General features: G+C 63.1%; 1 non-coding gene across 1 annotated transcript in view; it reads right to left on the bottom strand.

Moving 5' to 3' along the window:
* The window catches only part of LOC140110999 (18S ribosomal RNA), a 1,882-nt gene extending 1,769 nt beyond the window's left edge, over positions 1-113 (bottom strand). The window contains exon 1 of the ribosomal RNA XR_011851769.1: positions 1-113. This exon is cut by the window's left edge and continues 1,769 nt beyond it. This is a non-coding gene — a ribosomal RNA (18S ribosomal RNA).
* Positions 114-17,500: the final 17,387 nt, after the last annotated feature.

Below are 17,500 nucleotides of genomic sequence, written 5' to 3'. Positions count from 1 at the left end.
ATAACTGATTTAATGAGCCATTCGCAGTTTCACCGTAAAGAATAGTCAGTACTTAGACATGCATGGCTTAATCTTTAAAACAAGCATATACTACTGGCAGGATCAACCAGGTAGCCGAGCTCTGAGGGGTAGACTCTTGGAGTCAGGCTCCGTGAGCTAATGGGAACGCTCGTTGCTGCTGCTGCTACCGCAGCGCTTCTCCGCCGCCGGAGAAGACCTCGCAGACAACATTGGATGGAGCTTAGGGCAGGGGGGCAAGAAAGATGCTCTCGGTCCCTTCCAAGGACCCGAAAAAGCCTTCCCTTCCCCTCCCTCTCGCAGTCGCTGGCTTTCCCCACTCAGTTCAGCCAAGAAGTGGCGCTCGACTCTCACCTCCATCAGCACCTCCGAAGCTCGGACAGCTCCTGTAGGCTGCGCATAGAAGGAAAGCATTGGACGCTCAACTTCAGCACCTCGAGTGTCGGACGGCTCCACCACCACCTCTCCACACTGTTAAGCGAGAGAGACGATAGGAGCCGTCGCGACGTACCCATGCAGCGCCGCCCGCCAACGCACAGAGGAGCGGAGGGGATCGGGCGCCAAGGTCCGGGGGAAGGCTGGGAGGGAAGCTACGGCGCTGCTACCCAGCTTTCAACCCTGCGGGACCGGTGCTCCGCTCCTATCGCTCCGGCGAACAGGGTCCGCTACGCTTTCAACACCAGCGCCCGGCAGAGGGCTTGGAGAAGGCTCGCGCGGATCCTCGGTTCGGATCGCCTGGCTTCGCGGGAGCGGCCTTCGGCTAGGGCCGACGACGGCCGGACCGAGCAGATTTGGACCGGGGTGCGGGGCGAGTACCTGCCTCTCTCACGAAGGGAGTGTCACCGGTAAGAAGCCTCTTCCCACGTCTGCTTGCCGACTTACGCTCGCCCCGACGAGAGGCCAACCGAAAGAGTGGAAAGGGGCAGAGATTTCCAGGGTCGCCCCACCAGGGATGCAATACCCCAGTGCAGACAGTCGGCCCTGCCCCGAACCTACTCGGTGGTTTGAAGGTTAACCTCTTGGGGAAAAGCAGCGATTCGCCTCGCGGTGCGTGCCTCCGCGGATCTAAACCCCCTCGATCGATGTGGGGCCAGAGGACCCCTTTTCCCCGTACGAAACTGTCAGCTCACCATGGGCTCGACGTCCGTGGGTCGGGAGTTGAGCGCTTACGCGCGGCGGGACCTTATAACCTGCAGCGGCTGAGGAGCGAAGATTTCCAGGGTGGGCCCCCGGGGATGCCATACCCCGAGCAGCCTGTCGGCCCCGCTCCTAGCACGCTGGCAAGCAATGGAGTCTTCCCCGCGGCAGCCACCGCCCTCGCCCTAGCCTCGCCGTCGGTCGATGAAGAACGTCGTTCGCCCTCCTCTGGCTCGGGATTTGGAAACGGCCTGGCCTTCGCCTACTCCGTCGGGCAACTGCCTTCCGCCAGCCCCTTCCCTCGAATCCCCTTCTTCCATTTTAGACCCGATCAGGGGATTGGTCAGCCCAGCCCTGGGGTAAGAAGAGGGGTTGGGGTCGGTTCGGCTTCGGGTGCCCCGCTCGGCCAAAGGTTCCCCTCGCTTTGGAAGCACGCGAGGTCGCGGAGGGTGTCGGGGTTATTTTTTCGGCTCCCTGGCTTCGCGGGAGCGGCCTTCGGCTAGGGCCGAGGCCGTCCGGCCCGCGCAGATTTGGACCGGGGTCCGGGGCGAGTACCTGCCTCTCTCACGAAGGGAGTGTCACCGGTAAGAAGCCTCTTCCCACGTCTGCTTGCCGACTTACGCTCGCCCCGACGAGAGGCCCAACCGAAAGAGTGGAAAGGGGCAGAGATTTCCAGGGTCGCCCCACCAGGGATGCAATACCCCAGTGCAGACTGTCGGCCCTGCCCCGAACCTACTCGGTGGTTGAAGGTTAACCTCTTGGGGAAAAGCAGCGATTCGCCTCGCGGTGCGTGCCTCCGCGGATCTAAACCCCCTCGATCGATGTGGGGCCAGAGGACCCCTTTTCCCCGTACGAACGGCCGGCTCACCATGGGCTCGACATCCGTGGGTCGGAGAGTTGAGCGCTTACGCGCGGCGGGACCTTATAACCTGCAGCGGCTGAGGAGCGAAGATTTCCAGGGTGGGCCCCCGGGGATGCCATACCCCGAGCAGCCAGTCGGCCCCGCTCCTAGCGCGCTGACGAGCAATGGAGTCTTCCCCGCGGCAGCCACCGCCCTCGCCTCGCCGTCGGTCGATGAAGAGCCGAGTTCGCCCTCCTCTGCTCGGGACTCGGAAACGGCCTGGCCTTCGCCTACTCCGTCGGGCAACTGCCTTCCGCCAGCCCCTTCCCTCGAATCCCCTTCTTCCATTTTAGACCCGATCAGGGGATTGGTCAGCCCAGCCCTGGGGTAGGAAGAGGGGTTGGGGTCGGTTCGGCTTCCGGTGCCCCCGCTCGGCCAAAGGTCCCCTCGCTTTGGAAGCAGAGGGTGCCGGGGTTATTTTCGGCTTGACGCCTAGTCCGTCCCTGCCGGTTCCCGTGGAGGCCCGCGGTCAAAACCAGCTCCCCGGCTGTCGGAGCCGGAGCCCCGCAGCCCGAGCGGACGCACCGAGTCCCTCATGTAAGGGATAGCCGCCCCTACGGAACGGCCCGGACTGGGACCAGGCACCCCCAGGCGCCGAAGGGGTGGGTCGGCCGTGTTGCCGAAGCTTAGCCGGCGCTGATGACCGCAGCCCCTAACGATGCCCACAGGCGGGGGAGCCAAGGAGAGCACTAGGAAGACGTGGCGGGGTCGGACGGCTCAATTTCCAGGGTGGGACCCCGGGGGTTCAGTACCCCGGGCATCCGGTCGGTTTCGCCGGCGCGACCCCAAGCCTTCCCACGGCCCCCTTCGTGGGTGCAGGGATACCGTGCAGGGTGCAGGCTTAGACGCCAATTCCCCAGAAGTTTTAGGGATAGGGTTTGTCCGGGCGCCACCGCAGCGACAACCTCGCAAGAAGCTCTCTTCCACAAAAGCACGGGCAACGTTCGTGTGCGAGTGTTGGTCTCCCATGGTCTACCGACTCCCCCGGGCGGCCCAAGCGTTACGCCCACGGCCGGGCCCTCGAGCAGGCGCACCCCTGGTGCCTCTCGTAAGGGAAGGCTACGGTCCTCAACCCCTCGTATGGCGGGGAGGGCGCATTTGAAACGCTAAAGGACGAGCCCTGTTCGGGACCTGGCGGGGATCCGCGGATTGGCGAGAGGGATGGGTCTGCCGTTGGTCAGAGGGGACGCACCCCTGGGACGCAGTTTGGCATTAGCGACCGATGGCCCATCTACGACCATGTACTCCGGGAGCGCCAAGGAGGACGCGGGTGGGCTTTGGGGGCAGACTCAATTTCCAGGGTCTGGGCGCCGGGGGTGCAATACCCTTAAGCGCTCATGTCGGTTTCGTCTGCCGCCCGCCTCTGGCCCGGCTCCTAGTGACGGGTGCTGTGAACGTGCGATCGTGCTTGCGGTTGAAGAGTTCAAAGGCTACCGCTGGGGATAACACGCCCGGGGAATTTAGAAACCCCCCCCTCCGCTACAATCTCTGCTTCTGCCGGACTCGGAGGGGAGCCGCCCCGGGGGCGACCGCTCCCTCTCCTCTTCCGCGGCGTGCCGCGCGCTTCGCCGTCAGCAGCGGAGCGAACCTTTTTCTCGGTCCGCAGCTCTTCAGGCGTAGGCGGGCAGCGCTAACAGGGTACACTGGGGACCACTCGACCGCAACCGCTCCTCCGACCGACGAGCATACCTACCGCGGATACGCCACGGTGGGTCTAAGCCTCGTCGCCGCCGCGAGGAGCAGGCGGGAGCCGTCCCTTTTCGTGCTGCGGAAATAAACCGTGGACTGGACACAGAGGTGTGTCTGCGCTCTCCGACCGGGCGGGGGGCGATTGGACTTGCCCGAGGGACACTAGGCGAGGCGCTGCCGCGGGAGCCGGAGCTCCGCGCTGGACGCTGCCGCCGCCGCCGCCGCCCCCCACCCACGGTACGGTGGAGTACGCCCGTTCCATACGCTTCGTAGCAAACCTCAGCCGAAGCAGAGAGTCCTACCGCTGTGGCAGGAGCGGGGCCGTGCGAGGACCACACTGGCACCGCGCTACACAACCTTAGGCAGAGGACCACAGCCGCTCACGGGGAGCGGGGGATTGATGCGCGACCAAGACTGAGGCTAAGGAACGCTTTACCATAAACCGGCCGGGGCCAATACCCCTGACCGAGCAAAGTGCCCTGCCCCGCCGGATCGCGCTGTGTCAGATCGATCAAAAGAGCGGAGAGCCGAGACTCTACCGCTGGGAGTTTGTGGAGAACGGCCTGGCTTGCGTCCCGTCCTCCCGCCCTCGACCTCACATGGCTAGCCTCACCCGCCGGGAGCCACCCCATTGGGGACCGTAGGGCGGAGAAGGGGTCTCCGCGTCCGGAATTTACTTGTGGAGAACGGCCTGGCTTACGTCCCGTCCTCCCGCCCTCGACCTCACATGGCTAGCCTCACCCGCCGGGCGCCACCCCATTGGGGACCGTAGGGCGGAGAAGGGGTCTCCGCGTCCGGAATTTACTTGTGGAGAACGGCCTGGCTTACGTCCCGTCCTCCCGCCCTCGACCTCACACGGCTAGCCTCACCCGCCGGGCGCCACCCCATTGGGGACCGTAGGGCGGAGAAGGGGTCTCCGCGTCCGGAATTTACTTGTGGAGAACGGCCTGGCTTACGTCCCGTCCTCCCGCCCTCGACCTCACATGGCTAGCCTCACCCGCCGGGCGCCACCCCATTGGGGACCGTAGGGCGGAGAAGGGGTCTCCGCGTACGGAATTTCTTGTGGAGAACGGCCTGGCTTACGTCCCGTCCTCCCATGGCTAGCCTCACCCGCCGGGCGCCACCCCATTGGGGACCGTAGGGCGGAGAAGGGGTCTCCGCGTCCGGAATTTCTTGTGGAGAACGGCCTGGCTTACGTCCCGTCCTCCCGCCCTCGACCTCACATGGCTAGCCTACCCCGCCGGGCGCCGCTCCATTGGGGATACGGTACGGCAAAGCGCGACGCCGCACGATGCCAACACTTTGTGCAAAAACCTGGCAGAGTCGACCAAAACCTCGCTTCTTTGACCGGTATTTTTGATGCTTTTCTCTGCCGCCGAAGGTGCACTGAGGGTCGGATCGCCCAAAATTTTTACCGGTCGTTTTGGTCTGCGGTTCTTCCGAGAGGTGCCCGCCTGACAGTTCTTTTTCAGCAGCCTCCGAAAGGCCATCCAGCGGGCAAGCCAGGGGTTGGCAGCCGCCGGCGGTGAGCCTTCCCCGGCCGGGGCAGACGGCTCCGACCGCAAAATTTTTTCGACTTTCGCCGAGGCCAAAACCCCATGCACTTTTAAAGCCTGCCCGCAGCGCCGTCTCCTGTCAGACGTCCCTTGCCGCCTGCGGTGGTCCTCGCCCGGCAGAGAGAAGCCGGAGTCGCCCCCTCTCCGGTTCTTTTTCACCATTCCGGAGCTCTGAAATCTGCCGGACACCGAGTGACCGAGGACGCTTCCAGGAGGGCGGCAGCGAGAGGCAGAGTGCCACCGGTCGGGTCGCCGGTTCTCCCACACACTTTGAAAATTTTTCGCTTGTTCTGGTGGGATGGAGAGAGAGCGTGGCTTATGCGCCCTCTGCCCCGCGGTCCGCCCTGGCTGGCCTTACGCCGGTGGTTCGCCAGGCCACCGGCACCTTGTACGGCGGGGACGGCGTGGCTTATGCGCCCGTCAACCCACCTACTCGCCCCGGCTAGCCTTTTACCCGGAGGGCGCCACGCTCCGGGTACCAGTGAGCGGCACGAACCCAGTCATACCATGCCGCTCACCTCGCGCCCTCTCCGGCCTCCGCCGCGGAGACCTCCCGCTAGGACCTGCGGGGGGCGATTTCTGCCAAAATCTACAAAGTCCCCGATGGTTAAGGACGTAGACTGTTGAGCGGGACCTACACACTCTTGTAGCCGATGGGGCTCGCCATTTCCCGCAGAAAATGGACCACCTCCCGCAGAGGAACATGAAATGCCCCTTCCCGCGGGACCCGAAGGACCGCTCTGTCCGAGCAGGCCTCCAGGACCACGGCACGCAAAAGCGACTCAGTCCCGCTGGCATTACGGATCTGACTTTGTGCAAAAACCAGGCAGAGTCGACCAAAACCTCCCTTCTTTGACCGGTGTTTTTGTTGCTTTTCTCTGCCGCCGAAGGTGCACTGAGGATCGGATCGCCCAAAATTTTTACCGGTCGTTTTGGTCTGCGGTTCTTCCGAGAGGTGCCCGCCTGACAGTTCTTTTTCAGCAGCCTCCGAAAGGGCATCCAGCGGGGCAAGCCAGGGGTTGGCAGCCGCCGGCGGTGAGCCTTCCCCGGCCGGGGCAGACAGCTCCGACCGCAAATTTTTTTCGACTTTCGCCGAGGCCAAAACCCCATGCACTTTTAAAGCCTGCCCGCAGCGCCGTCTCCTGGCAGACGTCCCTTGCCGCCTGCGGTGGTCCTCGCCCGGCAGAGAGAAGCCGGTTTCGCCCTCTCACCGGTTCTTTTTCACCATTCCGGAGCTCTGAAATCTGCCGGACACCGAGTGACCGAGGACGCTTCCAGGAGGGCGGCAGCGAGAGGCAGAGTGCCACCGGTCGGGTCCCCGGTTCTCCCACACTTTGAAAATTTTTCGCTTGTTCTGGTGGGATGGAGAGAGAGCGTGGCTTATGCGCCCTCTGCCCCGCGGTACGCCCTTGGCTAGCCTTACGCCGGTGGTTCGCCAGGCCACCGGCACCTTGTACAGCGGGGACGGCGTGGCTTATGCGCCCTCTGCCCCGCGGTCCGCCCTGTCTAGCCTTACGCCGGTGGTTCGCCAGGCCACCGGCACCTTGTACGGCGGGGACGGCGTGGCTTATGCGCCCGTCAACCCACCTGCTCGCCCCGGCTAGCCTTTTACCCGGAGGGCGCCACGCTCCGGGTAGCAGTGAGCGGCACGAGCCCAGTCATACCATGCCGCTCACCTCGCACCTTTTCCGGCCTCCGCCGCGGAGACCTCCCGCTAGGACATGCGGGGGGCGATCTTGACCAAAATCTACAAAGTCCCCGATGGTTAAGGACGTAGACTGTTGAGCGGGACCTACACACTCTTGCAGCCGAAGGGGCTCGCCATTTCCCGCAGAAAATGGACCACCTCCCGCAGAGGAACATGAAATGCCCCTTCCCGCGGGACCCGAAAGGACCGCCCTGTCCGAGCAGGCCTCCAGGACCACGGCACGCAAAAGCGACTCAGTCCCGCTGGCATTACGGATCTGACTTAGTGCAAAAACCTGGCAGAGTCGACCAAAACTCCCCTTCTCTGACCGGTATTTTTGTTGCTTTTCTCTGCCGCCGAAGGTGCACTACGGGTCGGATCGCCCAAAATTTTTACCGGTCGTTTTGGTCTGCGGTTCTTCCGAGAGGTGCCCGCCTGACAGTTCTTTTTCAGAAGCCTCCGAAAGGCCATCCAGCGGGCAAGCCATGAGTTGGCAGCCGCCGGCGGTGAGCCTTCCCCGGCCGGGGCAGACAGCTCCGACCGCATAATTTTTTCGACTTTTGCCGAGGCCAAAACCCCATGCACTTTTAAAGCCTGCCCGCAGCGCCGTCTCCTGTCAGACGTCCCCGCCGCCTGCGGTGGTCCTCGCCCGGCAGAGAGAAGCCGGAGTCGCCCTCTCTCCGGTTCTTTTTCACCATTCCGGAGGTCTGAAATCTGCCGTACTCCGAGTGACCGAGGACGCTTCCAGGAGGACGGCAGCGAGAGGCAGAGTGCCACCGGTCGGGAAGCCGGTTCTCCCACACTTTGAAAATTTTTCGCTTGTGCTGGTGGGATGGAGAGAGAGCGTGGCTTATGCGCCCTCTGCCCCGCGGTACGCCCTTGGCTAGCCTTACGCCGGTGGTTCGCCAGGCCACCGGCACCTTGTACGGCGGGGACGGCGTGGCTTATGCGCCCGTCAACCCACCTACTCGCCCCGGCTAGCCTTTTACCCGGAGGGCGCCACGCTCCGGGTAGCAGTGAGCGGCACGAGCCCAGTCATACCATGCCGCTCACCTCGCACCTTTTCCGGCCTCCGCCGCGGAGACCTCCCGCTAGGACATGCGGGGGGCGATCTTGACCAAAATCTACAAAGTCCCCGATGGTTAAGGACGTAGACTGTTGAGCGGGACCTACACACTCTTGCAGCCGAAGGGGCTCGCCATTTCCCGCAGAAAATGGACCACCTCCCGCAGAGGAACATGAAATGCCCCTTCCCGCGGGACCCGAAGGACCACTCTGTCCGAGCAGGCTTCCAGGACCACGGCACGCAAGAGCGACTCAGTCCCGCTGGCATTACGGATCTGACTTAGTGCAAAAACCTGGCAGAGTCGACCAAAACTCCCCTTCTCTGACCGGTATTTTTGTTGCTTTTCTCTGCCGCCGAAGGTGCACTACGGGTCGGATCGCCCAAAATTTTTACCGGTCGTTTTGGTCTGCGGTTCTTCCGAGAGGTGCCCGCCTGACAGTTCTTTTTCAGCAGCCTCCGAAAGGCCATCCAGCGGGCAAGCCAGGGGTTGGCAGCCGCCGGCGGTGAGCCTTCCCCGGCCGGGGCAGACAGCTCCGACCGCATAATTTTTTCGACTTTCGCCGAGGCCAAAACCCCTTGCACTTTTAAAGCCTGCCCGCAGCGCCGTCTCCTGTCAGACGTCCCCGCCGCCTGCGGTGGTCCTCGCCCGGCAGAGAGAAGCCGGAGTCGCCCTCTCTCCGGTTCTTTTTCACCATTCCGGAGCTCTTAAATCTGCCATACTCCGAGTGACCGAGGACGCTTCCAGGAGGGCGGCAGCGAGAGGCAGAGTGCAACTGGTCGGGAAGCCGGTTCTCCCACACTTTGAAAATTTTTCGCTTGTGCTGGTGGGATGGAGAGAGAGCGTGGCTTATGCGCCCTCTGCCCCGCGGTACGCCCTTGGCTAGCCTTACGCCGGTGGTTCGCCAGGCCACCGGCACCTTGTACGGCGGGGACGGCGTTGCTTATGCGCCCGTCATCCCACCTACTCGCCCCGGCTAGCCTTTTACCCGGAGGGCGCCACGCTCCGGGTAGCAGTGAGCGGCACGAGCCCAGTCATACCATGCCGCTCACCTCGCACCTTTTCCGGCCTCCGCCGCGGAGACCTCCCGCTAGGACATGCGGGGGGCGATCTTGACCAAAATCTACAAAGTCCCCGATGGTTAAGGACGTAGACTGTTGAGCGGGACCTACACACTCTTGCAGCCGAAGGGGCTCGCCATTTCCCGCAGAAAATGGACCACCTCCCGCAGAGGAACATGAAATGCCCCTTCCCGCGGGACCCGAAGGACCACTCTGTCCGAGCAGGCTTCCAGGACCACGGCACGCAAGAGCGACTCAGTCCCGCTGGCATTACGGATCTGACTTAGTGCAAAAACCTGGCAGAGTCGACCAAAACTCCCCTTCTCTGACCGGTATTTTTGTTGCTTTTCTCTGCCGCCGAAGGTGCACTACGGGTCGGATCGCCCAAAATTTTTACCGGTCGTTTTGGTCTGCGGTTCTTCCGAGAGGTGCCCGCCTGACAGTTCTTTTTCAGCAGCCTCCGAAAGGCCATCCAGCGGGCAAGCCAGGGGTTGGCAGCCGCCGGCGGTGAGCCTTCCCCGGCCGGGGCAGACAGCTCCGACCGCATAATTTTTTCGACTTTCGCCGAGGCCAAAACCCCATGCACTTTTAAAGCCTGCCCGCAGCGCCGTCTCCTGTCAGACGTCCCCGCCGCCTGCGGTGGTCCTCGCCCGGCAGAGAGAAGCCGGAGTCGCCCTCTCTCCGGTTCTTTTTCACCATTCCGGAGCTCTTAAATCTGCCATACTCCCGAGTGACCGAGGACGCTTCCAGGAGGGCGGCAGCGAGAGGCAGAGTGCAACCGGTCGGGAAGCCGGTTCTCCCACACTTTGAAAATTTTTCGCTTGTGCTGGTGGGATGGAGAGAGAGCGTGGCTTATGCGCCCTCTGCCCCGCGGTACGCCCTTGGCTAGCCTTACGCCGGTGGTTCGCCAGGCCACCGGCACCTTGTACGGCGGGGACGGCGTTGCTTATGCGCCCGTCATCCCACCTACTCGCCCCGGCTAGCCTTTTACCCGGAGGGCGCCACGCTCCGGGTAGCAGTGAGCGGCACGAGCCCAGTCATACCATGCCGCTCACCTCGCACCTTTTCCGGCCTCCGCCGCGGAGACCTCACGCTCTGTTCTGCGGAGAGCGATTTTGGGCAAAATCTACAAAGTCCCCGATGGTTAAGGACGTAGACTGTTCAGCGGGACCTACACACTCTTGTAGCCGAAGGGGCTCGCCATTTCCCGCAGAAAATGGATCACCTCCCGCAGAGGAACATGAAATGCCCCTTCCCGCGGGACCCGCAGGACCGCTCTGTCCGAGCAGGCCTCCAGGACCACGGCACGCAAAAGCGACTCAGTCCCGCTGGCATTACGGATCTGACTTAGTGCAAAAACCTGGCAGAGTCGACCAAAACTCCCCTTCTCTGACCGGTATTTTTGTTGCTTTTCTCTGCCGCCGAAGGTGCACTACGGGTCGGATCGCCCAAAATTTTTACCGGTCGTTTTGGTCTGCGGTTCTTCCGAGAGGTGCCCGCCTGACAGTTCTTTTTCAGAAGCCTCCGAAAGGGCATCCAGCGGGCAAGCCAGGGGTTGGCAGCCGCCGGCGGTGAGCCTTCCCCGGCCGGGGCAGACAGCTCCGACCGCATAATTTTTTCGACTTTTGCCGAGGCCAAAACCCCATGCACTTTTAAAGCCTGCCCGCAGCGCCGTCTCCTGTCAGACGTCCCCGCCGCCTGCGGTGGTCCTCGCCCGGCAGAGAGAAGCCGGAGTCGCCCTCTCTCCGGTTCTTTTTCACCATTCCGGAGCTCTTAAATCTGCCGTACTCCGAGTGACCGAGGACGCTTCCAGGAGGGCGGCAGCGAGAGGCAGAGTGCCACCGGTCGGGAAGCCGGTTCTCCCACACTTTGAAAATATTTCGCTTGTGCTGGTGGGATGGAGAGAGAGCGTGGCTTATGCGCCCTCTGCCCCGCGGTCCGCCCTGGCTAGCCTTACGCCGGTGGTTCGCCAGGCCACCGGCACCTTGTACGGCGGGGACGGCGTTGCTTATGCGCCCGTCATCCCACCTACTCGCCCCGGCTAGCCTTTTACCCGGAGGGCGCCACGCTCCGGGTAGCAGTGAGCGGCACGAGCCCAGTCATACCATGCCGCTCACCTCGCACCTTTTCCGGCCTCCGCCGCGGAGACCTCACGCTCTGTTCTGCGGAGAGCGATTTTGGGCAAAATCTACAAAGTCCCCGATGGTTAAGGACGTAGACTGTTGAGCGGGACCTACACACTCTTGTAGCCGAAGGGGCTCGCCATTTCCCGCAGAAAATGGATCACCTCCCGCAGAGGAACATGAAATGCCCCTTCCCGCGGGACCCGAAGGACCGCTCTGTCCGAGCAGGCCTCCAGGACCACGGCACGCAAAAGCGACTCAGTCCCGCTGGCATTACGGGATCTGACTTAGTGCAAAAACCTGGCAGAGTCGACCAAAACTCCCCTTCTCTGACCGGTATTTTTGCTGCTTTTCTCTGCCGCCGAAGGTGCACTACGTGTCGGATCGCCCAAAATTTTTACCGGTCGTTTTGGTCTGCGGTTCTTCCGAGAGGTGCCCGCCTGACAGTTCTTTTTCAGCAGCCTCCGAAAGGGCATCCAGCGGGCAAGCCAGGGGTTGGCAGCCGCCGGCGGTGAGCCTTCCCCGGCCGGGGCAGACAGCTCCGACCGCATAATTTTTTCGAACTTCTCCGAGGTCAAAATCCCAGGCACTCCGACGGAAGGTCCGCCGCGCGTCTCCCGTCTGACGTCCCCGCCGCTCGCGGTGGTCCTCGCCCGGCAGGGAGCTGCCGGATTCGCCCTCTTACCGGTTCTTTTTCACCTTTCCGGAGCTCTGATATCTGCCGCACACACAGTGACCGAGGACGCTTCCAGGAGGGCGGCAGCGAGAGGCAGAGTGCCACCGGGCGGGTCCTCGGTTCTCCCACACTTAGAAAATTTTTGCGCTTGTGCTGGTGCGAGGACGTAGGTCTTTCGACCGGGGCAAGCCTGGAGGGCGGTAGCCGGGATTGGCGCCCTATTCCCGGCTAGCTCTCGGAGGCTTCACCCGGTTGGAGGTTGGAGCTCCGACTTCCATGGGCATGTTCCTCACCGGGACCTACGACCAAGTGTGGCCGAGGGACAGTGACACATTCCCGGGTAGCCTGAGTGGCTGCTCCCGCTGAGCTACTTCCATGGGCACTATTCCTCCCCGGGACTTGCCGCCAAGTCTTGGCCGGGGGACAGTGACACATTCCCGGGTAGCCTGAGTGGCTGCTCCCGCTGAGCTACTTCCATGGGCACTATTCCTCCCCGGGACTTGCCGCCAAGTCTTGGCCGGGGGACAGTGACACATTCCCGGGTAGCCTGAGTGGCTGCTCCCGCTGAGCTCTCACTTCCATGGGCATGTTCCTCACCGGGACATACTACCAAGTGTGGCCGGGTTTCGAGCTCCAAACTCGGCTTGCACTTGGTCGCTTGGGGGGTCCCCTCCGCTCCGGGAAGGGCGCCCTCCAGCGGGCAGACGAGGGTACTTCTAGTCTGCCCGAGCTCCATGGGGCCCCTCTCGCCCCTAGGCTCCCCGCCCAGGGTTCCAGGGTCCCGGATACAGCCACCCTGTCGAGTTCGGTATAGGGTACCGGGCCTGGCTGGAATCACGCCGGGATCGGTGAGACCTCCTCGGCCGCGGCTCAGCCTCCAAACTCCCTTTCGCGGTTCTCTTCCCTTCAACTTCCATGGGCATGTTCCACACCGGGACCTCCGACCAAGTGTGGCCGGGGAACAGTCGCCCATGCCCGGGTAGCCTCAGCAAGTGCTCCCGCTGAGGTCAACTTGGAGGTTGGAGCTCCGACTTCCATGGGCACTGTTCCTCCCCGGGACCTGCCGCCAAGTCTGGCCGGGGGACAGTGACACATTCCCGGGTAGCTTGAGCGGCTTCTCCCGCTGAACTCTTACTTCCATGGGCATGTTCCTCATCAGGAACCAACGACCAAGTGTGGCCCAGGGACAGTGACACATTCCCGGGTAGCCTCAGCAGCTGCTCCCGCTGAGCTACTTCCATGGGCACTATTCCTCCCCGGGACTTGCCGCCAAGTCTTGGCCGGGGGACAGTGACACATTGCCGGGTAGCCTGAGTGGCTGCTCCCGCTGAGCTCTTACTTCCATGGGCATGTTCCTCACCGGGACCAACTACCAAGTGTGGCCGGGTTTCGAGCTCCAAACTCGGCTTGCACTTGGTCGCTTGGGGGGTCCCCTCCGCTCCGGGAAGGGCGCCCTCCAGCGGGCAGACGAGGGTACTTCTAGTCTGCCCGAGCTCCATGGGGCCCCTCTCGCCCCTAGGCTCCCCGCCCAGGGTTCCAGGGTCCCGGATACAGCCACCCTGTCGAGTTCGGTATAGGGTACCGGGCCTGGCTGGAATCACGCCGGGATCGGTGAGACCTCCTCGGCCGCGGCTCAGCCTCCAGACTCCCTTTCGCGGTTCTCTTCCCTTCAACTTCCATGGGCATGTTCCACACCGGGACCTCCGACCAAGTGTGGCCGGGGAACAGTCGCCCATGCCCGGGTAGCCTCAGCAAGTGCTCCCGCTGAGGTCAACTTGGAGGTTGGAGCTCCGACTTCCATGGGCACTGTTCCTCCCCGGGACCTGCCGCCAAGTCTGGCCGGGGGACAGTGACACATTCCCGGGTAGCTTGAGCGGCTTCTCCCGCTGAACTCTTACTTCCATGGGCATGTTCCTCATCAGGAACCAACGACCAAGTGTGGCCCAGGGACAGTGACACATTCCCGGGTAGCCTCAGCAGCTGCTCCCGCTGAGCTACTTCCATGAGCACTATTCCTCCCCGGGACCTGCCGCCAAGTCTGGCCGGGGGACAGTGACACATTCCCGGGTAGCCTCAGCAGCTGCTCCCGCTGAGCTACTTCCATGGGCACTATTCCTCCCCGGGACTTGCCGCCAAGTCTTGGCCGGGGGACAGTGACACATTGCCGGGTAGCCTGAGTGGCTGCTCCCGCTGAGCTCTTACTTCCATGGGCATGTTCCTCACCGGGACCAACTACCAAGTGTGGCCGGGTTTCGAGCTCCAAACTCGGCTTGCACTTGGTCGCTTGGGGGGTCCCCTCCGCTCCGGGAAGGGCGCCCTCCAGCGGGCAGACGAGGGTACTTCTAGTCTGCCCGAGCTCCATGGGGCCCCTCTCGCCCCTAGGCTCCCCGCCCAGGGTTCCAGGGTCCCGGATACAGCCACCCTGTCGAGTTCGGTATAGGGTACCGGGCCTGGCTGGAATCACGCCGGGATCGGTGAGACCTCCTCGGCCGCGGCTCAGCCTCCAAACTCCCTTTCGCGGTTCTCTTCCCTTCAACTTCCATGGGCATGTTCCACACCGGGACCTCCGACCAAGTGTGGCCGGGGAACAGTCGCCCATGCCCGGGTAGCCTCAGCAAGTGCTCCCGCTGAGGTCAACTTGGAGGTTGGAGCTCCGACTTCCATGGGCACTGTTCCTCCCCGGGACCTGCCGCCAAGTCTGGCCGGGGGACAGTGACACATTCCCGGGTAGCTTGAGCGGCTTCTCCCGCTGAACTCTTACTTCCATGGGCATGTTCCTCATCAGGAACCAACGACCAAGTGTGGCCCAGGGACAGTGACACATTCCCGGGTAGCCTCAGCAGCTGCTCCCGCTGAGCTACTTCCATGAGCACTATTCCTCCCCGGGACCTGCCGCCAAGTCTGGCCGGGGGACAGTGACACATTCCCGGGTAGCCTCAGCAGCTGCTCCCGCTGAGCTACTTCCATGGGAACTATTCCTCCCCGGGACTTGCCGCCAAGTCTTGGCCGGGGGACAGTGACACATTCCCGGGTAGCCTGAGTGGCTGCTCCCGCTGAGCTCTTACTTCCATGGGCATGTTCCTCACCGGGACATACTACCAAGTGTGGCCGGGTTTCGAGCTCCAAACTCGGCTTGCACTTGGTCGCTTGGGGGGTCCCCTCCGCTCCGGGAAGGGCGCCCTCCAGCGGGCAGACGAGGGTACTTCTAGTCTGCCCGAGCTCCATGGGGCCCCTCTCGCCCCTAGGCTCCCCGCCCAGGGTTCCAGGGTCCCGGATACAGCCACCCTGTCGAGTTCGGTATAGGGTACCGGGCCTGGCTGGAATCACGCCGGGATCGGTGAGACCTCCTCGGCCGCGGCTCAGCCTCCAGACTCCCTTTCGCGGTTCTCTTCCCTTCAACTTCCATGGGCATGTTCCACACCGGGACCTCCGACCAAGTGTGGCCGGGGAACAGTCGCCCATGCCCGGGTAGCCTCAGCAAGTGCTCCCGCTGAGGTCAACTTGGAGGTTGGAGCTCCGACTTCCATGGGCACTGTTCCTCCCCGGGACCTGCCGCCAAGTCTGGCCGGGGGACAGTGACACATTCCCGGGTAGCTTGAGCGGCTTCTCCCGCTGAACTCTTACTTCCATGGGCATGTTCCTCATCAGGAACCAACGACCAAGTGTGGCCCAGGGACAGTGACACATTCCCGGGTAGCCTCAGCAGCTGCTCCCGCTGAGCTACTTCCATGAGCACTATTCCTCCCCGGGACCTGCCGCCAAGTCTGGCCGGGGGACAGTGACACATTCCCGGGTAGCCTCAGCAGCTGCTCCCGCTGAGCTACTTCCATGGGCACTATTCCTCCCCGGGACTTGCCGCCAAGTCTTGGCCGGGGGACAGTGACACATTGCCGGGTAGCCTGAGTGGCTGCTCCCGCTGAGCTCTTACTTCCATGGGCATGTTCCTCACCGGGACCAACTACCAAGTGTGGCCGGGTTTCGAGCTCCAAACTCGGCTTGCACTTGGTCGCTTGGGGGTCCCCTCCGCTCCGGGAAGGGCGCCCTCCAGCGGGCAGACGAGGGTACTTCTAGTCTGCCCGAGCTCCATGGGGCCCCTCTCGCCCCTAGGCTCCCCGCCCAGGGTTCCAGGGTCCCGGATACAGCCACCCTGTCGAGTTCGGTATAGGGTACCGGGCCTGGCTGGAATCACGCCGGGATCGGTGAGACCTCCTCGGCCGCGGCTCAGCCTCCAAACTCCCTTTCGCGGTTCTCTTCCCTTCAACTTCCATGGGCATGTTCCACACCGGGACCTCCGACCAAGTGTGGCCGGGGAACAGTCACCCATGCCCGGGTAGCCTCAGCGGCTGCTCCCGCTGAGGTCAACTTGGAGGTTGGAGCTCCGACTTCCATGGGCACTATTCCTCCCCGGGACCTGCCGCCAAGTCTGGCCGGGGGACAGTGACACATTCCCGGGTAGCCTGAGCGGCTGCTCCCGCTGCACTCTTTAGTGCCATGGGCATGTTCCTCATCAGGAATCAACGACCAAGTGTGGCCGAGGGACAGTGACACATTCCCGGGTAGCCTGAGTGGCTGCTCCCGCTGAGCTACTTCCATGAGCACTATTCCTCCCCGGGACCTGCCGCCAAGTCTGGCCGGGGGACAGTGACACATTCCCGGGTAGCCTGAGTGGCTGCTCCCGCTGAGCTACTTCCATGAGCACTATTCCTCCCCGGGACCTGCCGCCAAGTCTTGGCCGGGGGACAGTGACACATTCCCGGGTAGCCTGAGTGGCTGCTCCCGCTGAGCTCTTACTTCCATGGGCATGTTCCTCACCGGGACATACTACCAAGTGTGGCCGAGTTTCGAGCTCCAAACTCGGCTTGCACTTGGTCGCTTGGGGGGTCCCCTCCGCTCCGGGAAGGGCGCCCTCCAGCGGGCAGACGAGGGTACTTCTAGTCTGCCCGAGCTCCATGGGGCCCCTCTCGCCCCTAGGCTCCCGGCCCAGGGTTCCAGGGTCGCGGATCCAGCCACCATGCGGAGTTCGGTTTGGGTACCGGGCCTGGCAGAAATCACGCCGGGATCGGTGAGCCCTCCTCGGCCGCGGCTTCGCGCAAAAACTCCCTTTCGCGGTTCTCTTCACTTCAACTTCCATGGACACGTTCCACACTTGGACCTACGACCAAGTGTGCCCGGGGAACAGTAACCCATGCCCGGGCAGCCTCAGCAAGTGCTCCCGCTGAGGTCAATTTGGAGGTTTGAGCTCCGACTTCCATGGCCATGTTCCTCACCGGGACCTACGACCAAGCGTGGCCGGGTTTCGAGCTCCAAACTCGGCTTGCACTTTGTGGCCAAGGGGGTCCCCTCCGCTCCGGGAAGGGCGCCCTCCAGCGGGCAGACGAGGTTACTTCTAGTCTGCCCGAGCTCCATGGGGCATTATTCCTCCCCGGGACTTGCCGCCAAGTCTGGCCGGGGGACAGTGACACTTGGCCGGGTAGGCGAAGTGGCTTCTCCCGCTGACTTGCCCCTTTGGAAGTAGGAGCTCTTACTTCCATGGGCATTATACCTCTCGAAGACTTAGAGCCAAGTGAGCTCCTACTTCCATGGGCATT

This window comes from Engystomops pustulosus, unplaced genomic scaffold (assembly GCF_040894005.1).
Source record: "Engystomops pustulosus unplaced genomic scaffold, aEngPut4.maternal MAT_SCAFFOLD_358, whole genome shotgun sequence".
Classification (NCBI taxonomy): Eukaryota; Metazoa; Chordata; class Amphibia; order Anura; family Leptodactylidae; genus Engystomops; species Engystomops pustulosus.
Note: the sequence above shows the minus strand (reverse complement) of the source record. Positions and strands in the feature narration are given on the sequence as shown.